The following is a 7,474-nucleotide window of genomic DNA, read 5'->3' as shown; positions in this document are numbered from 1 at the left end:
AGTAGGGTTTCATCTTCGTCAACAAGGCGTGGCTCGGTTGTGGAAATCCGAGCATGCTTGCTTGGCCAAGATGATGAAGACTGAGCGGTTAGAAGAGCTACCACAGCCTCTTGTGTTTGGCCGGCCTGTGGTACCTCGGCTTGATTTGTCTCGGTGATGAGGGCCCTTACTGCTCTCTTCTTGGCCATTTCTTGTTCTGCAATTAATGGGATAAGATTGATTTGGGGTAGTGTTGGATGTGGTTCTGGAGAAGGTTCCAGAAGGAAATCTGTCACCCTAGTCTTCCTTCTACTACTATATCTGTATGTCGGTTCAAAGTTGAGTAGCTTGGCCCAACCTCGATCGCGATATCTTAGTGCGGCACGGAGTGCGTCAAGATTGGGGTAACTGTACTGCGACTTTAGATGGTTCAAGTCTGCATAAGGAAAAAAACAACGGTTAGCACGGTGCAAAATATATAAACAGGGTAAAGAACGCACAAAAATAAGCCGAGGTATGTATACCGGCTACTCCTTTATTCCAGTTAATCCGGTCTCCTGGTATTTGGGCTTCTTGGTCTTCAAAATTCCCAGAAACCCAGAAAAAATCGTCGTCATTTACATCTTTGTTTGGGGTGTTCTTTATTATATTTTCTCAGCAGCGTCTTATTCTTAGGTAATATACCCAACCGTCTTCATTCTGGCCAAGGGAGTATTGGTGAAATAGTTCGGCTAAACCGAGGTTAAGGCCAAGTCGGCGATTTAGCTCGGCGATGCCGTTTATTATTCTGTACGAATTTGTGGAAAGCTGGGTAGGGCAAAGTCTTGTTTGTCTAAGGAATTCACAAAGAAGAGGTTGAATGGGAAAGAGGAGACCGACTTCCACAATAGATATGACGAAGAAGGGAACAAAGCCTGGTTTTCCCCATGGGGTTGTGTCTAGTTCGGCGAGTGAAATGTGGACATCATTAGGGATGTTGTAATCCTTGCGGAATTCGGCTATAGCCCCTGGAGAGTTTACTAAAAACCTATATTTACCCATGTGGACTTAAATTATGTATAATTTAGCCTGAAGTGTTAGCTCAGTGCTGAGATGATGTTGGGTATCTCGGTTGAACGTGCAAGGGAGTGCCTGGCCAACCTAGTCAGAGTCTGTAAAGTGGAGATGAGAAGTGTTAAGCCTAAATCATTGGACTGCACTAAGTATAAAGGCAAAAATAAATGTAAAGCCTAGCTCGATTATGTGGGGTACTATCCATTCTTAGTTCGGTTGGAGAGAAGACTTTTAGCTCGGCAAAATGAAGTGGAAGGTTCTTAGACTGATTGAAACCAAGGAGTAGCATGAAGTTTTAGTTCGGTTGTTGGGGAAGTTATCTAGTTTGGCTGGGTGCACACCTAGAAAGGTCCCTAGTTCGGTTGTACCTAAGCCTTGAGTTGCCCAAACAGGTTTTTAGCTCAGTCACACCACGATTTTGGATTCAAACTTCATGTTTTTTGAATCCATAGGGTGTGTTCTTAAACACGAACTTATGGTTTGGGGGTCTGGTTTTTGGTACTATCTGTTCTTTCTATTTTCATCAAAACTACAGAGTATGTTTTGTAATATATGAGTATATATATGTCTATATTATGTATATTCACAGAATGAATGGAAAGAAATAAATGATTGAGCTACTTACGGTTTGAAGACAAGAGGACGTAGATCAGAAACCACGAAGATGGTAATGAGAGCACAGGATTTGCAGGTACTGTGGTTCCAAAAATGGAGGCTCAAACGAACGAAGGAGAGAAGATGAATAGTGGAAATGGTTGGTTCAAAACATAAGGTTTTTGTATAAAGTGAAGGAAAAATGCAGAACTGTTCAAATATTTCGGAATACGAAGACGGCGATGATAGCTACGCTGGGCCAATGAGAGCTAGCCACGTGTCCATGGAAGAGAAAGCGATTCAGTTATATAGCGATTGAAAAGACATTTTGACTGGACAGATTAGTAGCCCGGCGTGAATTTAGCTCGGTTGAAGGCCACTTTTTAGCTCGGCTGGTAGAAAGGTAATCCCAAGTCATGCTTGGCAGATGGAATTAAGGGGCAATTGAGAGGGAGTTTATATATGTATTAGGGCCAAGCTAGGCCCAGGCGTAGTAATGGGCCGTTTTGTGGGCCGAGGTAAAAAGGGCTTAGTGAAGTGGACCATGGTGTTAGAGTGGTTAGCTCGGTCCAAGTGGTTACAGTCACCGCGGTCGGGATAGTGATTATTAGCTCGGTCAAGGCTTGCTGCAGTTAGCCCGGTCCAAACAGAAGAAAACCGAGGTACAAGTGAACATGAGTCGAGCTACATGTTGCATATAGAGGCGCCGGGTTAAGTATGAAAGAGATAGCGTTAGCTCGGTCATACTATTGTCCAAACCGTGGTAAAACCATCTCACTTGGTTTAAGCAGTGAGGGGGGTGTTGAAGGATAAGCATTGTCTTTCAGAAGCGTGATTCTTAGGAGGACTCTAAGTGGAGGAATAAGAGTCCTACTAGGATTGAGCCACGCGAAACCTATAAAAGCTCACAATATAACCTATGGAGAGGTACCAGAACTTTGATTCTCGAAGACATAGAGCTTTTGTCTATTTCTCTATTTCGCTGACTTAGGCATCGGAGAGGTATCCGGCACACACCCGCCGGCTAGCTCACGTTTGTGTTTTCAGGGAGTAAAGCAACGACGTTTGGAGGAGTACAGACTTGATCAACAGGATTATACGAGAAGATAATTTCGTGCCGGTACAATAACCTTATTTTTTTGTTAATTTTGAGCATTAATTAAGGTGGGACCCAAGCGCTATTTTTAACGTTTCTAATTGGGTTCATGTTTAATGCCGCGTAGTGAATAAAGTGAGCTAGACTAATTGGACCCAAAACTAAAAACAACCTTCGCTGGTTGGGCTGTGATGCGTGGTGTGACGTTGAGTTGGATTTGTCCAGCCCAATACTTATCTTTTTGGGCCAAAAACATTTGAATCTTTTTATTTATTTATTTTAATTTTGGTTTCAAAATTCAAAATAAATTGGTCCAGAATTTTTCCTTCACCCAAACAGATCTTTAACAGGTTCATAAGGTCCATTCCTGAACAGATTCAAAAGGTTTACCCGAACAGATCTGTTTCTATTTTGAACAGATTTGTTCCTGTTTTAAACAAGTTTTTCCTGTTAGGTACCTGTTCCGAAAAGACACTTCTTCTCCTATATAAAGCATGCTTCCAATAGTTCATTTGATCTGATTTTTCCATCATAATTTTGTCCTTCTTTCTCTGGTCTTCTCTGTGTTTCTGCATCTGTTCTGCATTTAATTTCAGGAAGGAAAAAAAAAAGAGAGTTACAACAGAGTTTTGGTTCGCCAGACTTGTGTTTGTAGTGCTACAAATTCAAGTGTTAGTCGTTGCATCCTGGGAAGTAGATGCCAGTAAATTTCAAAGCATCGGAGCGAGAGCGAAATCAACTTTAAGGAGATTGTATTCAACACAAGCCTCGACTTTAATTTCTGGAAGCATTTAATTTGGAATTTAATTATATAACTATTTTTTGAATTATTTTATTTTATTATTTATTTAATTTATACATTTAATTTACACACATACCACTGTGGGTTTAACAGGAATGCTAACTGCTGAGTAAGAAGGAACAGTAGCTTTAACTTCTCACATTTCCGCTTGCCAAACTCTGTCTTACAGTTTGTAATAATCATTCTCTCCAACACCTTTGAGTTTTTTAGCAAGAATTTCAGAATATTCATACAATTTTGTAGCAGCTCAAGGAGTTCCTCGGCTGTACTCTCGAGACTTTCTTGCGGTTGGTTTAGATTCTTCATGAAGTTGTATACTTTAAGGTCATGTTTGATTGGATGGATTAGAGCATGAGATTGGAATTATTAATTCGTGAGCCCAATTATCCTATGTTTGTTTTAACATTTGCGTTTAGGATTATTAATCCAATAGATAATTAATCCAATAAATTTGTAGGATTATTAGTAATAGGGTAGGGGTGAGATTATTAATCCAATCCTATTAATCCAATTGGATAGTGAATACCACACTAATTTGATAGGATTATTAATATCTCACTATTAGTCTTGTAAATCAAACATGGCCTAACAGTCTATAGATTCCACAACTGACAAGTAATATTTGGCTGCTGCAGCTTACAGCATTCTCCATCTTTCTGAAACTGTCACATCATACACAAATCTAATTTAATTACGACAAAATAATAATATAAACAAATTATAGAAACCATCTTACCTCTTTACCCATGATATTGTCAATACTAATGATAAGAGTCACAATATTTGGTGAATGCCTTAGCATGTAGGCAAGTCCAGGTATCTTCCATTTCATCAAATCTGTCTTTATCCTTAGACATGTGACATCGAAGGATAGATAATCTAGACTTTGCTCCTCTGTAGTGGAAAATGCCTGACCATTTGTGGACCAAAAACAAAGAGATTAAAGCAGAGAAGCCAAAAGCTTGGAAAAATAAATGATTGTTAAAGGACTTGATGTTTGTACCCCAGTGTAGCAGCTACACAATCTAAGATCTTTAAATTGACAAACAGCTTCAAGAATCTTCACAATGGTATATCCCTCATCATCTGCATAGTGCCAACAATGCAACCGGAGGCAATAAAAGCTTGCACTTTCAAAAGATTGCATTCTCTTGATGACAAGGTTTTTCCTAGACATGGTTGTAAGAAGTTCAAAGGAAACTATATATGGAGCATAAACCTCTAAACTAGAACTTGAATGGCAATAATAACTATCATGTAGCTTTAAGGTCTTCATACCAACACTCATGCTTTTGGCAATCTGTCAGAGATACATTTTCAAGGATTGGACTAGAAGATATCAAATCATTAATAGTCCCACCAGAAAACTGGACTAGCTCAAGCAAAAGGATTTTAAGGGAACTGAGTTTGAAGTTGATAGGAAAGTTTATAGAACATCTTTTCAGTGCCAAGACGGTCAGCGATCTACAGCTGAATATAAACTAAGGCAACCTATAGCAATCAAGAGATAGAAAGTGCGGGCCTTCATTGATGAAATCAAGATAGAGTTCGTTCACATTGCGTGTTAACGCAAAGTAGATCCACCAATCAACTAAGTGAGCATCTGCATTGCTGTATTTGAAAGTGATGTTCAACTTCTGAATTTCGGGACCCTTGTAACAAAGCAAAGTTCGATTGATGAAAACTACTTCTTTCTGTCTTGACACTTCCATAGGTGAAAATTTTAAACAAGGTACAGATAACCATATATATCTCCACCTCTTTGCCAAAACTCTGGTCCTGATCATATCTTTTATTGTCAAGTATGAAAAAATGTGGTGAAGTAAAGGTTCTGGCAATTTGGTAAGACAATCATGTTTCTCCTCAACCTTCTGGACCTTCTTCTTCTTCTTCTTTGAAATCTTTAGCTTTTTTATTAAAGCCTTTGCCTCCATGACCTTGCAAATCCTCAGTAAAGGGTAAATACTTCCTCACCTTAGATGCCTCTATCAATACAAACCCAAAAACAACTTTTAGTTGAAGAAACAAAAAGACATCAGAACTAATTTGTGAGTAATAAATTGAATAACATTTTTGGTTTGGAGTAGTTTTGCGAGTTTGTAATTCGTATTTTTGTATTTTTAGTGATTTTTTAAATATTTTAATCAATTTTTTTACATTTTAGATTCAATTAATTTTGAGGGAGATTTATTAGAAAATCCTTTTTCAAGGATTTATATTTTAATTAGCCCATAAGATATTCTTGTATTCTAATAAGTCCTATTATTTGAACATTTGATCTACAAAATCATAATTCTCATATTTAAGGTATTTTATGGACATTTCTACCCTTACAATTATTTTTTGAACGGTTAGCAATTTGGTGATATGAATATTCATATTTTACAATGTGAATATTTACATTGACGTGTGAATGTTCACATTGATATGTTAACATTCACATTGATGGTGTAAACATTCACATTGACAGTGTGAACATTCACATCACGGAATATTTGCATAGTAAATATAAATATTATTAGAGGTATTTTGGTAGTTATGTCACCCATAGAACTTGTTAGAATATAAGAAAATAATGTGGACTAAATGGAACATAAGTAGGTGAAAAATGATTTATGAAAAAGTGCCCTTAATTTTGATATATTTAAATGTATAAAATTTAAATAAAAATCTTTAAAATTCATTGAATACAACAAAATACGAAAATATACTGAATTTTCATATATTTTTATATTTGGTGAATTTTTTAAAGTTTTTTCTTTCACAAGTTATATACTTTTTAAGTATATTTAGATTAGGTGACTCTAAAAAATAAAAATAAAAAATTATGTAAAATATTAAAAAAATTCACTTAAAAAAATACGAAAAATAAAAACTCAATTTTCAAAAAAAAACAATCATAACCAAACAAGGTGTCACTATTTTCCCGAATTACAAGTAACGGAAAAAATAAATGTTAGGAGAATCTAATTGATTCCATCGCAGCTCTCTCTCTCTCTCTCTCAAATATATATATATTTTTTTCACTTTATAAATTGTGAGGAAGTATTTTGTGAATAATAGCACGTGGCTGAGGTAAGCTGAAATGTCAGCCGAGATGCCACGTGGCCTGGATGTGCTGTCGAGATGATCTTAGTTGAGCTGAGGTTATCTGCGGAGATACCAGAATCGGAGATAAGCGGATAAAGGGACAAGAATCCTAGATGAAAGAGGGTTATCGTTTGGATAAAGATAAAACTCTCAAGGAGTTTATCCTTATTTAGCTAAAACTCTGAGATAAGCATTATATGCTTGAGTCTTATGAAGTGAGGCTTTCAGGTCACTGCTGGTTATAAAAGTAAGGCACTTTCGTGGGTTGAAAATAAATTCTTTATTGTGAATTTAAGCATAATTTGCTGTCTTTGAGAAATATTGATCTTGACTTGATTGTCGGAGTGTCCCCAGATGGATAAACCACCGCGGAATTTTCAGGTTGTTGGGCTTAATCTATTCTGCCGATGTTCTCCAGCTGAGTTCCCCATTTAGTTGTATGGTCAAAAATCAACACCTACATAAATATATCTATTGTTTTACTTTATAAATAAGAAATCCCAAAAAAACCAACAGAAAAGGGAGAGAAAAAGAATGTTATGTCAAGACCTATAGAATTCTGTACAAATCTCTCTCTCACACACACACACGCACACAAATACAACACACACACGCACACAAATACAACGTACAAATAATGTAGCACGCTGTACAATTACAAAGGCACTTTACCTGATTTCAAGACTTGAGGAAATGTTAGTATCCAAACAAATGCTTCAATAAGGGAAACAGAGCACTCCAGTATGCAAAATCCCGCAATTCCAACCAACCAGGAAAAAGGCTAGCATTAGCGACAAAATTAAAAAAAAATCTGATTTGTAACTCCAGTATACTCTCTCCGTCTCACATTATTTGTTTAG

Source organism: Camellia sinensis, chromosome 8 (assembly GCF_055761805.1).
Source record: "Camellia sinensis isolate YWXY chromosome 8, ASM5576180v1, whole genome shotgun sequence".
Classification (NCBI taxonomy): domain Eukaryota; kingdom Viridiplantae; phylum Streptophyta; class Magnoliopsida; order Ericales; family Theaceae; genus Camellia; species Camellia sinensis.
The sequence above is the reverse complement of the archived record's forward strand: the minus strand, read 5'-3'. Positions refer to the sequence as shown.